The following is a 15,961-nucleotide window of genomic DNA, read 5'->3' as shown; positions in this document are numbered from 1 at the left end:
ATTGTGCGGCTAGAATGAGTTTTAATATTACGATTGGCCTGTCTCCTATGCCCCTCGGGGGTCTGAGTTGGAAAAACTGCGCTATGTAACTTTGCTGGAGCGGCCCGGTGGCGGCCCGGTAGCTGAGCGGAAGTACTTCGACTTGCTTTCTGGTACTCCTACCACAGACCCCTCTCACGCTCCCAGGTATAAGGCTAAGCTAGCGCAACATTGTCAGTACGATCATCATGGCAGAGGCACCGAAGAAACTGAAGAACACATTGACTGATGAAGCAAGGAAGAGAAAGAGAGAGGCCGATAAAGCAAGAGACCGGACTAGAGTTCCTCTCGGAACAGCTTTTACTCGTTGGCGAGAGCTGAAAGCAATATTTGGATACAAGTTCGATTCAGAGCTAGCCACCTTTCTGCTGGATTAGTAAGTAGCTTATTTGCTGCCATGCTTTGTGCTGTGTTGTACTTGCTTGATGTTTCACTGTGTTCGGAAAGTGACTCGCTAGTTTGTTATAACTGAGGACCCAGCCCGACGACCCGCTCGGGAGGACCGGCGCCGCGATCTCTCTGCAGGACACCAACCACAGGCGCCCCGCAGCTGAAACGGAGCCGCGGCCCAGCTGCGGAGCGCCTGCAGCCGGCGTCCCGCCGAGAGATCACGGCACCGATCCTCCCGTGGCGGCCGCTTCCAGCGGTGTTTCGGGCCCACCAGGACCCAGTTTGGTGGCCTGCTCGGGAGGATCGGTGCCGTGATCTCTCGGCGGGACGCCGGCTGCAGGCGCTCCGCAGCTGGGCCGCGGCTACGTTTCAGCTGCGGGGCGCCTGTGGCATGGTGTCCTGCCGAGAGATCGCGGCGCCGGTTCTCCCGAGCGGGTCGTCGGGCTGGGTCCTGGTGAGCCTGAAATACCGCTGGAAGCGGCCGTCATCCAGACGCAACTCCTGGAGAAGGCGGTGAACGCACCGTAAAACATTTGATTACTCTTACCTTCTCAGTCGACATAGCTTGCACCTTCTGACTCCTCGCCGGTTCGTCAACAAACGTGAAATGTGAAAGTGAAAGGGTGTTGTATTTACGACAGTGTCGTATCCGTCCAAGCCTGTAGGGGGAGCTCCAGTTCTGGCTTTTTGAGAAGTTACATTGTACCGCTTTAAACACATTTTTAACATTTATAACCTTCATTATAAACCTTTAACTTTTATTTTATTGTCTCTTTTGGAATTGTAATCTTTGAACTCTTAAAAAGTCTCCTCATATCCTTTATCCTTATTAGAAAAGCAGCAGGATGATGTAACACCATAAAAAGTGTGTAAATTTAGTGTTGTTTGCTGAAATAATCGATATTAAATATCATATTGAAATTCCTTTTGTGTTTTCTTCTGATGTGTTTTGATGGTCAATCGTAGAGTTCTGCATCTCAGATTTTTCTTTGAAATCTTCAGCTAAACACCAGTCCATCAATCTGGGAAGGGTTATAAGGCCATTTCCAAACTATCTGGAGTCCATCATTCTCTTGTAATCTGAATACCGTATTATGCCGAACACATTTGCTATGCCAAGAGAAGCTTTATTAGTGTAAAGCTCCCCTTGATGCCCATCAGCTGTGCCGAACCAGACCGGGAGACCGAGAAAGAGGGCAAAGAAAAAAAGAAAAAAAAAAAAGAACAGAGATAGGAAGAAACCATCAGACAAAACAATGAAAAATTAGACAACCAGCTGTAAAAACCAAACAGAAGACAATCCATGGCCTTTGTGGGGGATCCAGCCTTAGAGGCACCTGTCAGTGGTGGGGTGGGTTGTGAAACTGAAGCATGAACATGCAATACACATGGCACAGGTCCCACATAATAACCATGCTTAATTATGAGTGAATGAGTGCCGAGATAAATACCGAGAGGACCAGGCGCCCCGGGAGACAAGATGTGCCCACAGGTGGGTGAAGCCGCGAGCAGCAGGGAGAGGCAATGGTTCGACTCGCGGAGGCGGGGCATGACGTAGGCTTACGCTACTCTTTCAGCCAATGATATGCCTGAAACTGTGGTGACGTCTGCCTGGGTGTATTTGTAAGGCGATCTAATTCAACGTTGATAGAGATTTAGGATAAAAAAAAGAAACTCTATTTCTCCATCACTTCCGTCTCATAAAACATTTGTCTCAATGATTCTGAAAACACCAGAACTTGTTAAGATATGCAGATTAAAGATATAACATAGTCTCAAGGGCCGTGTATACTCTCGCAGCAGTGTGTCGCAGTGAGCTTGTCGCAGACACGACGCAGTTATTTTTGATTTATGCCTACTTTTGAAGCGCTGTCTGCGCTATGTTAATCCCACGCCACAACGCAAGAGGGACAATCACGAACAAGCTAGGATTGTGGGTGTTACGGTTACGGAGGTCATTCAACAACAATGGCAACTGGACGAATGCGCACTTTGATTGAGATGCAGCTGATCGATCTAGAATAGAAGAAATATTGCTACTACTGGAGCTGGCAGAGAGGCGAAAGAATCGTCACGGTTAGCACGGTTTGCGTCACCATTAGCCGGTTAGCAAACCGGAAATACGCATAGTGTAGAGCGGATGTAGAGTTGACCAATCAGAGGCGTCTTTTCTCTCCTCCCTGCGGCGATGTCTGGTGCACCAGAGTGTCTGCGTAAGGGGCAGGGGCATGTCTGCGTTAACTGCGACACACACGCAGACGACCTGGTTTCCGACCATAAATCAGCCTTTATGATATAAAGACATTAAATAACACATAAAAGGACATAGTTGATGATTATGAGTCTCAAAATTCAGATGAATATCTGTAAAGTAATGACATGAATAGCGAACCCAACAATGTTATTTTCCTGTGTTAACAATGGAGTACAAAAAGATACAGAAGGGACATCGTTTAAACAGTTGCATTACTGCATATAACTGTCCGGTTTGCTGACTCCATTTGGATTTAACTATTCAATACTACAGACCACTAGGGGGCAATGTGGTTCCATAGGCAGGTTAGTCACTTTTCCAACAGGATTATTTCTTCGTCATACTTTCAGTTACAATCATGGAAATAGTCTTTAAATGCAGCTCGTGACCTTGCTGAGAACCTGAAAGAACTCGTACAAAGACATCAAACACATTTAATACAGTTTTAAGATTCAGCTGAAAGTGAATCTAAGTAAAGTAATTTCAGTTTTATTTAGGCATCATGTACCTCATGTACAAAGACTTGCGTGGATTTCCTACTGAAACTTGGCGTACGCTCAAACCCAAATACCCTCCAACTTCGGATGTATGAATCTGTGCGCACGCATCAATCCAAGCACATTTCGTTTGTACGTCCCAATCAACGTGGAATTGAGCGCACATGTCGGAGCACCCGACTCCTCCCTGTCCACGCCCCTACTTAAATAAACAAATCATATTTAAATGAGCCCTGCACCTGCGATTCCCCTCTGTGTACGGTCAGAAAATAAAGAAAAAAGAATGAACAAGATGGGAAAAAATTAGAACTTTACGGAAAGCGAGATATCGGTGCTACTTTCTGAAGTGAAGGCCCGCAAAAATGTGTTCTTTGGCACGCTGTCCTCCGGCATAAGCAGCAAACGCAAGAGGAGTGGGTGGGAGAGCCTGAGGCTGTCAATGCTGTCAATGCTGTCTGAGAAGCCTCACAAGCAGAGGTGAAGAAGAAGTGGTCCCACATTAAGGTGGATGTGAAGCGGAGACTGGCTGCCCACCGCTGCAGTGTGGCCAAAACAGGCGGGTGTGGGGGTGACCGACTCTGTTTGAACAGAGAGTCGGCGCAACTATAGGTGACACTGCTCTTTGCCCACAGAGATGATCAGGGGCTTGTTAGAAAGATCTTAAGCTGAAGTTTAACCAGCAAAAAACAGCAAGAAACTGTTTGATACGACTTGAGATTTAAGGGAGTTTAACCACTTTTAAACTGCAGCCCATACGTCTACCTTCATGTATTTATGTCCCACCGTGTGGCGTGCCCGCTGTGTTTTTAATCTGCTGCTCATCAAACCAACACGTTCAACCTTTAGATGCTTTTTTTCCTGTAGATCCTGTAAGGCACTCATGTGACTTTGTTGTTTGGAGCTGACTCTGAGTCTTTTCTTCAGTACCGCCTCCGGTTAATGAATAAAGATCAGGAGGCGTTTCTCCCACAGAGATGGTATAAAAGCAGCTTGAGCTGCACTGCCTCTGAGTCCTTCAGCTTCCCACCTTACTGCTGTGAGTACACTCAATTTCATGTGTTTTTGTTCATGTCGTGGTTGTATTCTGAAGATTTTAACACTGGTCTGAATTTACAGTTGCTACATTCTGTATGAGCGTGATGTATATCATTCTCTCTTTAATTCAGGTGATGTGTGTCATAAAAATGATTTAAAACACAACTTAATTTCTGAAAAGGGACATTTTTGTCCCCTTTTAAAACAACTTAAAAACATCTTATGTTAATATTTTTCCCGCTTTTTTTTCATAGATCGTTTATTCCACTTCAGTTCTGATCATAACTACCAAGTTTTCAATTATTTTCAAAAATCTAACCCTTTAAATACTGGTTTATATGATGTAACACCAATTTCTTTAAAAACAAAAAAAAACTGCTATGTTTTCAATATGTAGAATTCAAAGTGGAATTGTTGAGCGGGGATAATTATGGTCCGGGATAAGTCAATGATCAGCAACAACATTGATTTTTAAGGATTTTTCATTTTTTTGCTATGTCTGATTTAGAAAAAACAACAAAAAAAGCTCCTTAATTCCTGAAAAGGGACATTTTTATCCCCTTTTAAAAACGTCACATATTAATATTTTTTCCATTTTTTTCATTAATCTTTTCCTCCACTTCAGTTCTGATAAAAGTGCAGCTCTACTGATAAAGTCAGTAAAAAAAGAAAATGCACTTAAATCATTTAAAACAAAAGACCTTAAAGGAGAAAACGGTCTTCTATGATCTGATAACTTTCCGATTAATATAAGTCATGTATTCAGGCAAGCATTTTTATACTTAATTGATGAGGAGCTGTTTCCATGTTCTATTTCTAAGACATGCATTATATATGTGTCGTCAACTGGAATATTGATCATCTGTTTCTAATGAGCTGCTTAATCAATCACGAAACTTCGTATTTCATCTAGGGGCTGGGCGAGTTAACTCGTTATTATCGCGTTAACTTGTTAATTATTTAACGCCGTAAATATTTCATTGCGCATTAACGCAGGTTATATTATTGTAAAAGTCTGTTGAATGCATCACATTCACACAGTTACAGCAAACACCACCAAGCATGGAGTAATAAAATAAAGATAAACTAGCAGGTAACATCACCGCTACAGATGTGAAGCTAACGGAGCTAACCGGCGCTACTTCCTGTTTTACTTGTTTCAACATAAAAGCACGTATTTCAAAATACATTTTTTTAAAAACTCCTGCATTTACAGCCAAGTTGAATTGTCTTCTCAGCGTAGTAGTTCCAGTCTAAAATATCACTTGAAGGCAAAACACACAACTGATAGCAGCAAGTCATTCAAGGAAACAGACAGTGGAGCGAGGCTTCTACATAAAAACTACAGAAAGATGCTGATGTTAAAAGTGTGTTTGCACAACAAATGTTATGGCACTTTCATTCATATGGCAGCACATTTAAAATAAAATCAATGGCCCTCATTTATCAAACTTGCGTAAGACGAAAAACATGCGTAGGTCGTGTGTACGTTCTTTTCTGCGCAAAGGTTGGCATTTATCAAATCCATCGTGAGCGCAGGAAAGATGAAACCCGCCACGACAGGTCTGAAACCGTGTAGGCTACGCACTTTTCCATTTTGACTTGCGGTGACTGCAATAGCATACATAAACAGCAGCGTCACTAGTGCGTGCCTCATGAGTCGCAACAAATCCTTAGGTTAAAATTACAGACTTATCACTTCAAAGAAGGCCCATGTTTTATTTGACTTCAACATAAATATAAATATAAATGCAAATTAAATAAATAAAAAAATTAAACAAGTACAACTCCGTAATTGGAAGAGTGATGGCTCATTATTCAACCACCTATTTAAGAGCTGATTCTAGCGGCGCAGTAATGGTGAAACGATGGCAGGCGCGAGAGAGTGTTCCGGGACCGGCAGGATTTCTTTCGGGAAAATGATGAGTGGCTTATGAGCCGTACAGGAGAGGCGCTTTAACACTGCGCATACGCAAAGACGTAGCTCCGATCAGGCCACCCTCTCCTCCAAGGCACTCAAATCCAAACCTGGATTGGAGCCCCCCCGATGGGATTGGTGTGGTACGCATGTTCTGTAAATCTCACTTGAGCCTCTGCGTACGACGAGTTCTCCGCTCATATCAACGATGCTTTCTACGACGGCTTGATAAATGAGGGCCAATTTGTTTGGCAACTTCACAGGTTAGTGGGTTACATCACTTCCTCATTATGTTGTGAGAAGATGACATTGTTGTTAAGGAATCTACCAGATTCATTCAAATTTCAGGCAACAAATCTGAGTTTTTGTGAATGGAAACTCTTTAAATCGGTTCCACGTGCACATCTGGCAACAGTTTGTGTGAGAATATCACATGGACAAACGTGATCAAATATCTATCATTTGGACACTCTTCACTGCCTTCTGAGTATTTCTGTCAGGTCACCGAGAGCTCGTTGATATTTCATCACCTGGGATTCAGTTGCAGGTTAAACAGCAAATATTCACAGCAAAGGATTAAATCTTTTAGATATAATTATGTAATAAGCAAGTATTTCACACATAAGTAAGTCAACAAACTGTTGACTTACTTATCTTTGTCATATCTTATTACTGTGTTCACATTTTTGGATAATAACCCAGAAGCATAGAGACACAGAGGAGAAACCATGCTAGATGGTTAAATACGTATTCTAATTGTTCTGAGTCATATTTGACATAATTGTGAGAATGCATTAAGCATTCTCACTATTAAGTTTCTGTTTCTCTTTATTGTGAGAATGCATTAAGCATTCTCACTATTCCATTCCTGTTTCTCTTTATTATTCCGTATTATTCTTCCGCCGATTTTTGTCCTTCAACTACTTCAGCATACTTTCAGCTATTTCAACAAATTTGGTATCAAAATGTTCAGCTCATTCAGCACATGACTGCTATTATTTCTGGTATTTCTAACTTTTTAACTTTTTAAGATATTAAGCTTTTTGTTCAACTTTTTTCCCCATTAAAAGTAATGGTAAATCTTCAAATCCTTTCAAATCCTTTCAAATCCTTTCAAATCCTTTCAAATCCTTCAAATCTTAACTAGTTCAGCATACTTTCAGCTAGAGACACCATTCAAATTTTAAAATGTTCATAAGACATTCAGCTATTACCAATTGTTTCATCTTTTAAAAATATTCGGCCAATTTTGAAATATGACAGTTTCAAAAATATGAAAATTAAGTTCTTCAAATCCTTATCTTCCCCTTGAGCTGTCACCTTACCGTGGTGGGGGGGTTTGCGTGCCCCAATGAGTCTGGGAGCTATGTTGCCCGGGGCTTTAAGCCCCTGGTAGAGTCACCCATGGCAAACAGATCCTAGATGAGGGACCAGACAAAGAACAGCTCACAAAACCCCTATGATGAGTGACATTTTTGGATGCCGTGTTCCCTTGCCCGGACGCGGGTCACCGGGGCCCCCCCCTGGAGCCAGGCCCAGGGGTGGGGCCCGTCGGCGAGCGCCTGGTGGCCGGGTCTGTGCCCGTGGGGCTCGGTCGGGCACAGCCCGAAGAAACGACACGGGTCCCCCTTCCGACAGGCTCACCACCCGTGGGAGGGGCCATGGGGGTCGGGTGCAGTGTGAGCTGGGCAGCGGTCGAAGGCAGGGACCTTGGCGGTCTGATCCTCGGCTACTGAAGCTGGCTCTTGGGGCGTGGAACGTCACCTCTCTGCTGGGGAAGGAGCCTGAGCTGGTGCGCGAGGCTGAGCGGTTCCGGCTAGATATAGTCGGACTCACCTCGACGCATGGCTTGGGCTCCGGAACCAGCCTCCTCGAGAGGGGTTGGAGTCTCTTCCACTCTGGAGTTGCCCGCGGTGAGAGGCGCAGAGCAGGTGTGGGCATACTTATTGCCCCCAGGCTGTGCGCCTGTACATTGGGGTTCACCCCGGTAGACGAGAGGGTAGCCTCCCTCCGCCTTAGGGTGGGGGGACGGGTCCTGACTGTTGTTTGTGCTTATGCACCGAACGGCAGTTCAGAGTACCCACCCTTTTTGGAGTCCCTGGAGGAGGCACTAGAGAGTGCTCCTCCGGGAGACTCCCTCGTCCTGCTGGGGGACTTCAATGCTCACGTGGGCAATGACAGTGAGACCTGGAGGGGCGTGATTGGCCAGAAGGCGAAGCTCTCGATATACCGGTCAATCTATGTTCCTACCCTCACCTATGGTCACGAGCTGTGGGTAGTGACCGAAAGAACGAGATCGCGAATACAAGCGGCCGAAATGAGTTTCCTCCGCAGGGTGTCTGGGCTCTCCCTTAGAGATAGGGTGAGAAGCTCGGTCATCCGGGAGGGGCTCAGAGTAGAACCGCTGCTCCTCCGCATCGAGAGGAGTCAGATGAGGTGGCTCGGGCATCTGGTTAGGATGCCTCCTGGACGCCTCCCCCGTGAGGTGTTCCGGGCCCGTCCCACTGGGAGGAGGCCCCGGGGAAGACCCAGGACACGCTGGAGAGACTATGTCTCTCGGCTGGCCTGGGAACGCCTCGGGGTCCCCCCAGAAGAGCTGGAGGAAGTGGCCGGGGACAGGGACGTCTGGGTCTCTTTGCTCAAGCTGCTGCCCCCGCGACCCGATCCCCGGACCAGCGGAAGATAATGGATGGATGGATGGATGAATCCTTATCTTCAAATCCTTTCAAATCCTTCAAATCCTTCAAATCCTTCAAATCCTTTCAAATCGTAACTGCTTCAGCATACTTTCACCTAGAGACACCATTCAAACTTTAAAATGTTCATAAGACATTCAGCTGTTACCAATTGTTTCATCTTTTAAAAATATTCAGCCAATTCTGAAATATGACAGTTTAAAAAATATGAAAATTAAGTTCCTTCTTGGATTTTAGAGTGAGACATTCAGCAGTGCTGATAAGTTTCAACTTTTCAAACAAATTACTACAACTTTCATACAGTTTAACTGAGAGAAACAAATTATACCTTAAAATGTAGGAAAACTTGTCCTCTTTCAGCCAATGTAACTCCTAAAGAGCTCACATGGACAGATTTTGAACTATGAGCCTTTAAGCTTGAACAACTTCTCAAATTCTGACGAAATCTGCCATTTTTTAATCAGCTTCAAGTGTTTCAAACTGCTTCCATTTAAATATAGTTCACTCCACATAAACTACTTTGCTAAGTTCCTCTAAGCCTTCTGCTTCTAATGGTGTTAAAATTATTTTTCTAGCTGCTCAACTTTTGTCACAAAACGTATTTGAAGTCAGTGTTCGGCATCATTTCTCTCCCGCGATCGGCGGGCGGCTGTCTCATCTCTCCATATATGTTGTGTGTGTTCAAACTGCTTCGATTTAAATATAGTTGACTCCACAGATGTAAAACTACTTTGTTAAGTTCCTCTAAGCCTTCTGCTTCTAATGGTGTTCAAATAATTTTTCTAGCTGTTCAACTTTTCTCACAAGACGTGTTAGAAGACAGTCTGCGCCTCAGATTTGTCCCGCGGCTGCAGCAGCTGTGCTCTGTGTCTGTCTGTGTAGTCTTTAACTAGGTTATGTGCACTTCCTGTTAAACAGAACGTAATGGCTTAATGGTAACACTGACAGCCTTTCGTGCAGGTGGCCAGGGTTCAATCCCCAGCATGTCAGACTACATTTAAAATTTTTTTTTTTATAACTATTTAAGCATACTTTCAGCCATTTCAATTGTTTCTAGCTTAAGTTTATCTTAAAATCCTTTCAAATCCTTTCAAATCCTTGCAAATCTTTCAAATCCTTCAAATCCTTCAAATCCTTTCAAATCCTTCAAATCCTTTCAAGTCCTTTCAAATCTTAACTACTTTAGCATACTTTCAGCTAGAGACACCATTCAAATTTTAAAATGTTCAAATCTTTTAGCTTCTTAAGATTTTTTTAGCAAGGTAATTCAGCTCATGCATTCTCACAGCTGTTTCGCAGGAACAGCTCTTTCTAGTTATTATTCCGTCTTCCACCGATTTTCGGCATTCAACTACTTCAGCATACTTTGAGCTATTTCAACAAATTTGGTATCAAAATGTTCAGATCTTTCAGCTCTTTTCTGCTATTATTTTTGGTGTTTCTAACTTTTCAACCTTTTGAGATATTAAGCTTTTTGTTCAACTTTTTTCCCCATTAAAAGTAATGGTAAATCTTCAAATCCTTTCAAATCCTTCAAATCTTAACTAGTTCAGCATACTTTCAGCTAGAGACACCATTCAAATTTTAAAATGTTCATAAGACATTCAGCTATTACCAATTGTTTCATCTTTTAAAAATATTCGGCCAATTTTGAAATATGACAGTTTAAAAAATATGAAAATTAAGTTCCTTCTTGGATTTTAGAGTGAGACATTCAGCAGTGCTTCTTCTATTGTTCTGGTGTAACCGGTGGGGGGGGCTTACAGCGCACCTAGAGGTGTTTTGTGTGTACTGCATCGTTTTCAGCAAGCGTCGCGTTGCCGTCAGGTCAGAGAAGCTCCCCTGTGTTGTCGAAATCGTTTTCGTACCCGTTTTCAAAAAAACCCTTGTTTCGTTTTCGTGTAGCCGTAGCCTTATTCTGGATAAATTAAGGAGTTCAAAGTCCCTCCAAAAGTTAAAACACACACTGAACTAACACACTACCTGGCCTGACTTAAAAAAGAGCTTGGGTCATGCAGACCCCTCCCACAGATTAACAGGCAAATTGGCCACTCTTGGCTGAAACTAGTTTCAATGGGGGCTGTTATCACACAGTGAAACTAAACCAGCAGCAAGCCTACTTAGCAGTCAAAGTATAGCAAAAAGCAGCCTGGTATAAAAGAAAAAGTTTACTTACTTATTCTGGATGAATCAAGGAGTTCACAGTCCCTCCAAAAGTTAAAACACACACTGAGCTAACACACTACCTGGCCTGAAATAACAAACAAAATAGGTCTATCTTGTATGTAGTCAACTTTCCTATATTTTCCAAAAATACAATCATCTTACCTCCCTGAAGTATCATAAACAGAAAAAAACTAAGTCATCAAAAATGGCAGTCCAATCTTACTGCACGATTAATGTGAGAATACTGTTAACCTTTCACCTGAGAACTGTTCATCTCTGTGTTGAAATGCTCTTCAGCTGTCACTTTCCCATTTTTACAATTCAATTTAAGGTTCCAATTAAGCTGGCATATCCATTCCATTTCCCCCTTTTAGAATGGTTTAGCAAAATGTCAAGACTTTTCACTTATTTTCATTCTGCTTAAAATCCTTTTGTTGTTTTTAACCCTTCAGCTTTTCTGGGCTGACACTTCTGCCATTTTTCCAGCAATTTAAACAATTCTGCCTCTTTCCATCAACTTAAAATCTTATCACTAATTTCTTTTTACCTTCAAATTTCTTCTACCAAGACTTCAGCAACCGGTTTTCTCCTAAAATTGAACCTTTTTTTTTTTAGCATGGTCAGCCCTTTCATCTTCATCAGGATTCTCACTGCTGTTTTTCAGGAACAGCTTTTTGTAGTTCAAGTTGCAACTTTAAAGCTATACACCATCAGCCAGCAAGCGGCCGGTTCGGATCCTAACCAAAACAATATATTGAAAGTGGATATACGTCATTGACATCACCCTCTGCTCGCAACTCCTCTGTGTCTTCGTCACTTATTTTCTTCATGAACATTATCAGCTGCTTCATCTTTCTGCTGCTCGAGATCAGGTGATTCTCTGCCTGTTTCCTCACCAATGCTGTAAACGATACCAGACTGCACCATATCCTTTTCCCCAAGCTTGGTGGTCGGGTAGATCGTATCGTGGTACTCTCAAAAACATTTTTTACTGTTTGAGGTAATGATCGTTGTTGTTACAGTCCCCAGAGACGTTTTAATCATAGAGGATTCTAAGGGCACTCCCTCACTGAAGAGCCTTTGTAGTACCTACTGTTGATGTCCTAATTCCCCTCAGTTGTTCCCCATCTGGATGTGGGGGTTGGTGACGGTGATGATGTTGAGACGTTTAGTGATTGCATTTCTTCAAAAAGTCCCAGCTCTGTATCAACCCTAATCCTAACCCTAACCCTAACACCATTTCAACTTTCGTTTCAAGTAGGTTCTTGCTGGCATCATCAGGAACATGAACATCAGCATCGTAAGTGTTCACAGCATCGTTAGCCTCTTCTTCGGGATCTTGATCTTGAACATCCTTTTGTGTCTCTAGTGTGTCAGTCCTCTCTCTTGATCCACCGGAGTCTTTGTCTTTTTGTTCTTGAGTTTGAGCTTCTTCTTCTTTGGGTGTCTTCACCCAGTGTGACAGGTGATACCATGTGGGAGACCCTCTAACTTGGACTGCTGTCCCTGTGCTGTGAACCACTTCAAATGGTCTCTCTTTCACCACATACACAGTTGTTCATTCATCACCTTCCACCATTAAGCTTTGTCCTTTCTTGCTTTTCATTTTGTTCTTAAAATGCTGTTCTGCATGTCTAGAACACTATATTAAATAAGATAACTTGGCAGTATGGTGATCTACCATGTGCTTGGTTACAAAGCTGCTTACTAACTACCACCCAACACAGTTTATACACACATAATATTCATATATACACAAACAAACAAACAAACAAATATTTATCTGTTTTTAACGTACATACAGTTATTCTTTTCTGTAGTCTTGTCACTGACTATGGACTCCTTCATTTTTTTAACTTCACTGTTTTGCAGATCTTAGTTGAATATTACACATTAATATTGACCTTTACTGGATGAGCCGGTCTTCATTGCATCCAGCCGCTGATACGCGAGCGTCTATGTGTTGTATGGCAGACTATAGGATCTTGGGTGGCAGCAATCGCTTCGGGTGTCGGGTTGGGACACTGTTGTAATGTTCAGGTGAGTGCATTAAGAAGAGGCGGAGTCCATTAATACAGTTCAAGCTGTTTATCTATGTTTTTTGCTTGAGTGTGTGTGGTCGGGCTCTATGCACGTACACACCACAAAGATCGTTCAGCTGATGTTTGCTCTGAACCGATCTGCACATCTGTGTGGCGTTCAAAGACCTTGGTAGTGTGGGAATTCACATGCGAGGCAGTTATCAACAGAAGGAAATATGCACAGAGGGATGACCTTATGCACCTGCATATGGAAATAGTAAAACAATTCTAATGCGTTAGCTAAACCTTCTTTATCAGGTGTCCATAATGATGCTGGGAACAGAACCTCTTTCCCAGCATAGTTCAACCTTCATTACTCAACTGATCATAACTCTTCATAAATATTTAACATTTCTTATGTTTCTTGATATCATTCTTTGTGTATGCATTTAAACCCAATCTCTGTGTGGCACCTGCTGTGTCAAAGGGGCAGTGGTGGTACTCTGTCCTGCATCATCTTTATTTATGGTAATCCATGCTTCATACCATAAAATTGGGAATACTATGATCAGAGTAATGATAAACAATACACAGCTGGTTCCTCTTAACCCACAAAATCCTGGTAATCTGAATGGATGCCGGGGCCGATGTCTGTCCATTTTCCTGTCTTATTTTAGCCACAACCTATGCTCTCGTTTTAGCCGTTGTTGTCTTCACTGAGGTTGAGATGAACCCCTCCTGTTGAGAGAATCCCCCTTTGTAGTCAGACTTATGCCTCAGAGAACGGTGGTGGGTAACTAATCTTTCACTTTTTCTGCAGGTCGTGGTCTTACTAGTTTATAGTGTGATAAGAGAATCATAAAAACTGTGAAAGGAGAACAGTTGCAGGAGAGATGTTTGGAAAGAGACAGATAAAATATTTTGTTAAGTAATAATATCACAGCCACTCTGTGAGGTACCTCACGTGTTAATGGGTGAAATAACTCTAAAATTGTTGATGCCTGCACTGCCAAGGTAGCAGGGCTCTGGCCACTGATTCAAAAATACGATCTTGTCACCTTTCCCTCCTCCAGTGGAAGAATAACAACCCCTGAATAACTGCAATTCAGCTGGAGGTCTTTCGTTAGGAGTCCTGGACTCCCATGTGCATAGTTTCAGCTCCAACCCTGGATGGCAGAAAGAATTTGAGATCCTGTTCGAAGGACTCAGTTATTAAGAAAATTCTCCCAATGAGACTCAGAGTCGCTGGAGTCAGTTAACACAAAGGTTTAATCTTTCAGCAAGCACAAGAATGGGTGTGCGAGTTTAAAGAACTTGTGGATAAATCACACTGGCCTGTTTATACAGCAGGTTTGAACTGGTATGTTATGGCACGGGCTCAGTCAGTCTTTTATCTGTTAGGAAGGTCCAGTGCTTGGGCGTAGCCGTATCCTAGCAAACAAGATAAAAAATAAGATTAATCCCAGGCATTCCTATTAATTTTGATCCTTTGCACAGTTGGTAAGTTTTAGACACTTCACAAAGAAGTGAGCTCCATTAAGCGATTACTTTGGTGTTCCTCCACCTGTAATGAAATGTCAGAATGAATCTGAACTGCAAAAGAAGCGCGTGTTCTCGGAAAAGTTGTTGCAGGAGGTCAGCTGGCTTCAAACGAATGATGAACGCACAGAGATGTTGGGCAGAACATGCCAATGTTGCGGACAAAAACGGCGCCTTTTATACAGGTACCATTAACTGAAAGAGAGTGATGATGATGATGATGATGATGATGATGATGATGATGATGATGATGATGATGATGATGATGATATTCTGTAGGATAACAGAACCTTCAGTACTTCAAAAAGTAACTCATGTAAGCTGTCATTTCATTTGGTTTTCGGTGTCAGAAAAGTAGATTTTGGCACATTTAGTTTCCAGAGCTTGAAACACAATAACACACAATAACAGTCATGTTATTAGAAAATTACACAGGTTTAAAGAACAGACATTCTGTTGTGCTGCTTCTCTTCATTTTCAGTTAAAATGAAAGCACATGTCGCATTATCCACGGATCCTTCTATTTTGTTCCTCCCGTGAGGTTAAGGAGAAAATGTGTTTAAAATGTGAGCACCAAGCAACAACCCTAGGTTCTCCCCTGAGAACAACACCAAAACTCTTATGTGCACCCCTGGTTATAACAACAACAAGTCAAATAGAACAACATTTTATTTTCTTTAGTTTTAGTTCATAAAAGTATCCTTCATTAAACTAAAATGTGGACTGGAAGTATATACCTAGTACACTAGTAGTATATAGATGAGTGTACTAGTTGTATACTTAAAGTATACTTTTTATTTTGGTGTGGCTGTGGTTCAGTGGTTAGAGTCGGTCGTCCAATAACCAGAAGGTTGGCGGTTCAATACAGAAAGATTGGTGGAACTGACAGCTGGACGGGTGTCAGTTCACCTCCTTGTCACGGCCGAGGTGCCCTTGAGCCAGGCACCGTACCCTCATGCTCCCCTGGCGCTGTGAATTGCCAGTGTATGGCATCTGTCTCTATGAGTGTGTGACCCTGTGTATGTGTGTGTCAACAGGTGCCAACCTGGATGGGTTAAAAGTGGAGGGCACATTTTGTCTGTATGCATGACAATAAATCTGATCTTAATCTTAATAAACTTAAAAATGTTCCAATTTAGTCCGAGGAAGTATTAAATTAGTACACTTTCTATTCTACACTACAAATACATGGTCCATAGTATACTTTCTATACTTGTACTTATTCTCAAGCATACTTGATATAATGAACTTCAGGTATACTACTTTTTGCTAAGGGACAGCAGCAGGGTTCCTGTGTCCGTAAACCTGAGCTCATGACACACACATCATGTTAAAGATGTGAGGATCCTCTCTGAATGACTTTGCTGCTGTTCTGTGGGCAGCGTTGGGTCAAAGCCGAAGTCTGA

This window comes from Odontesthes bonariensis, chromosome 14 (genome assembly GCF_027942865.1).
Source record: "Odontesthes bonariensis isolate fOdoBon6 chromosome 14, fOdoBon6.hap1, whole genome shotgun sequence".
Lineage (NCBI taxonomy): Eukaryota > Metazoa > Chordata > Actinopteri > Atheriniformes > Atherinopsidae > Odontesthes > Odontesthes bonariensis.
The sequence above is the reverse complement of the archived record's forward strand: the minus strand, read 5'-3'. Positions refer to the sequence as shown.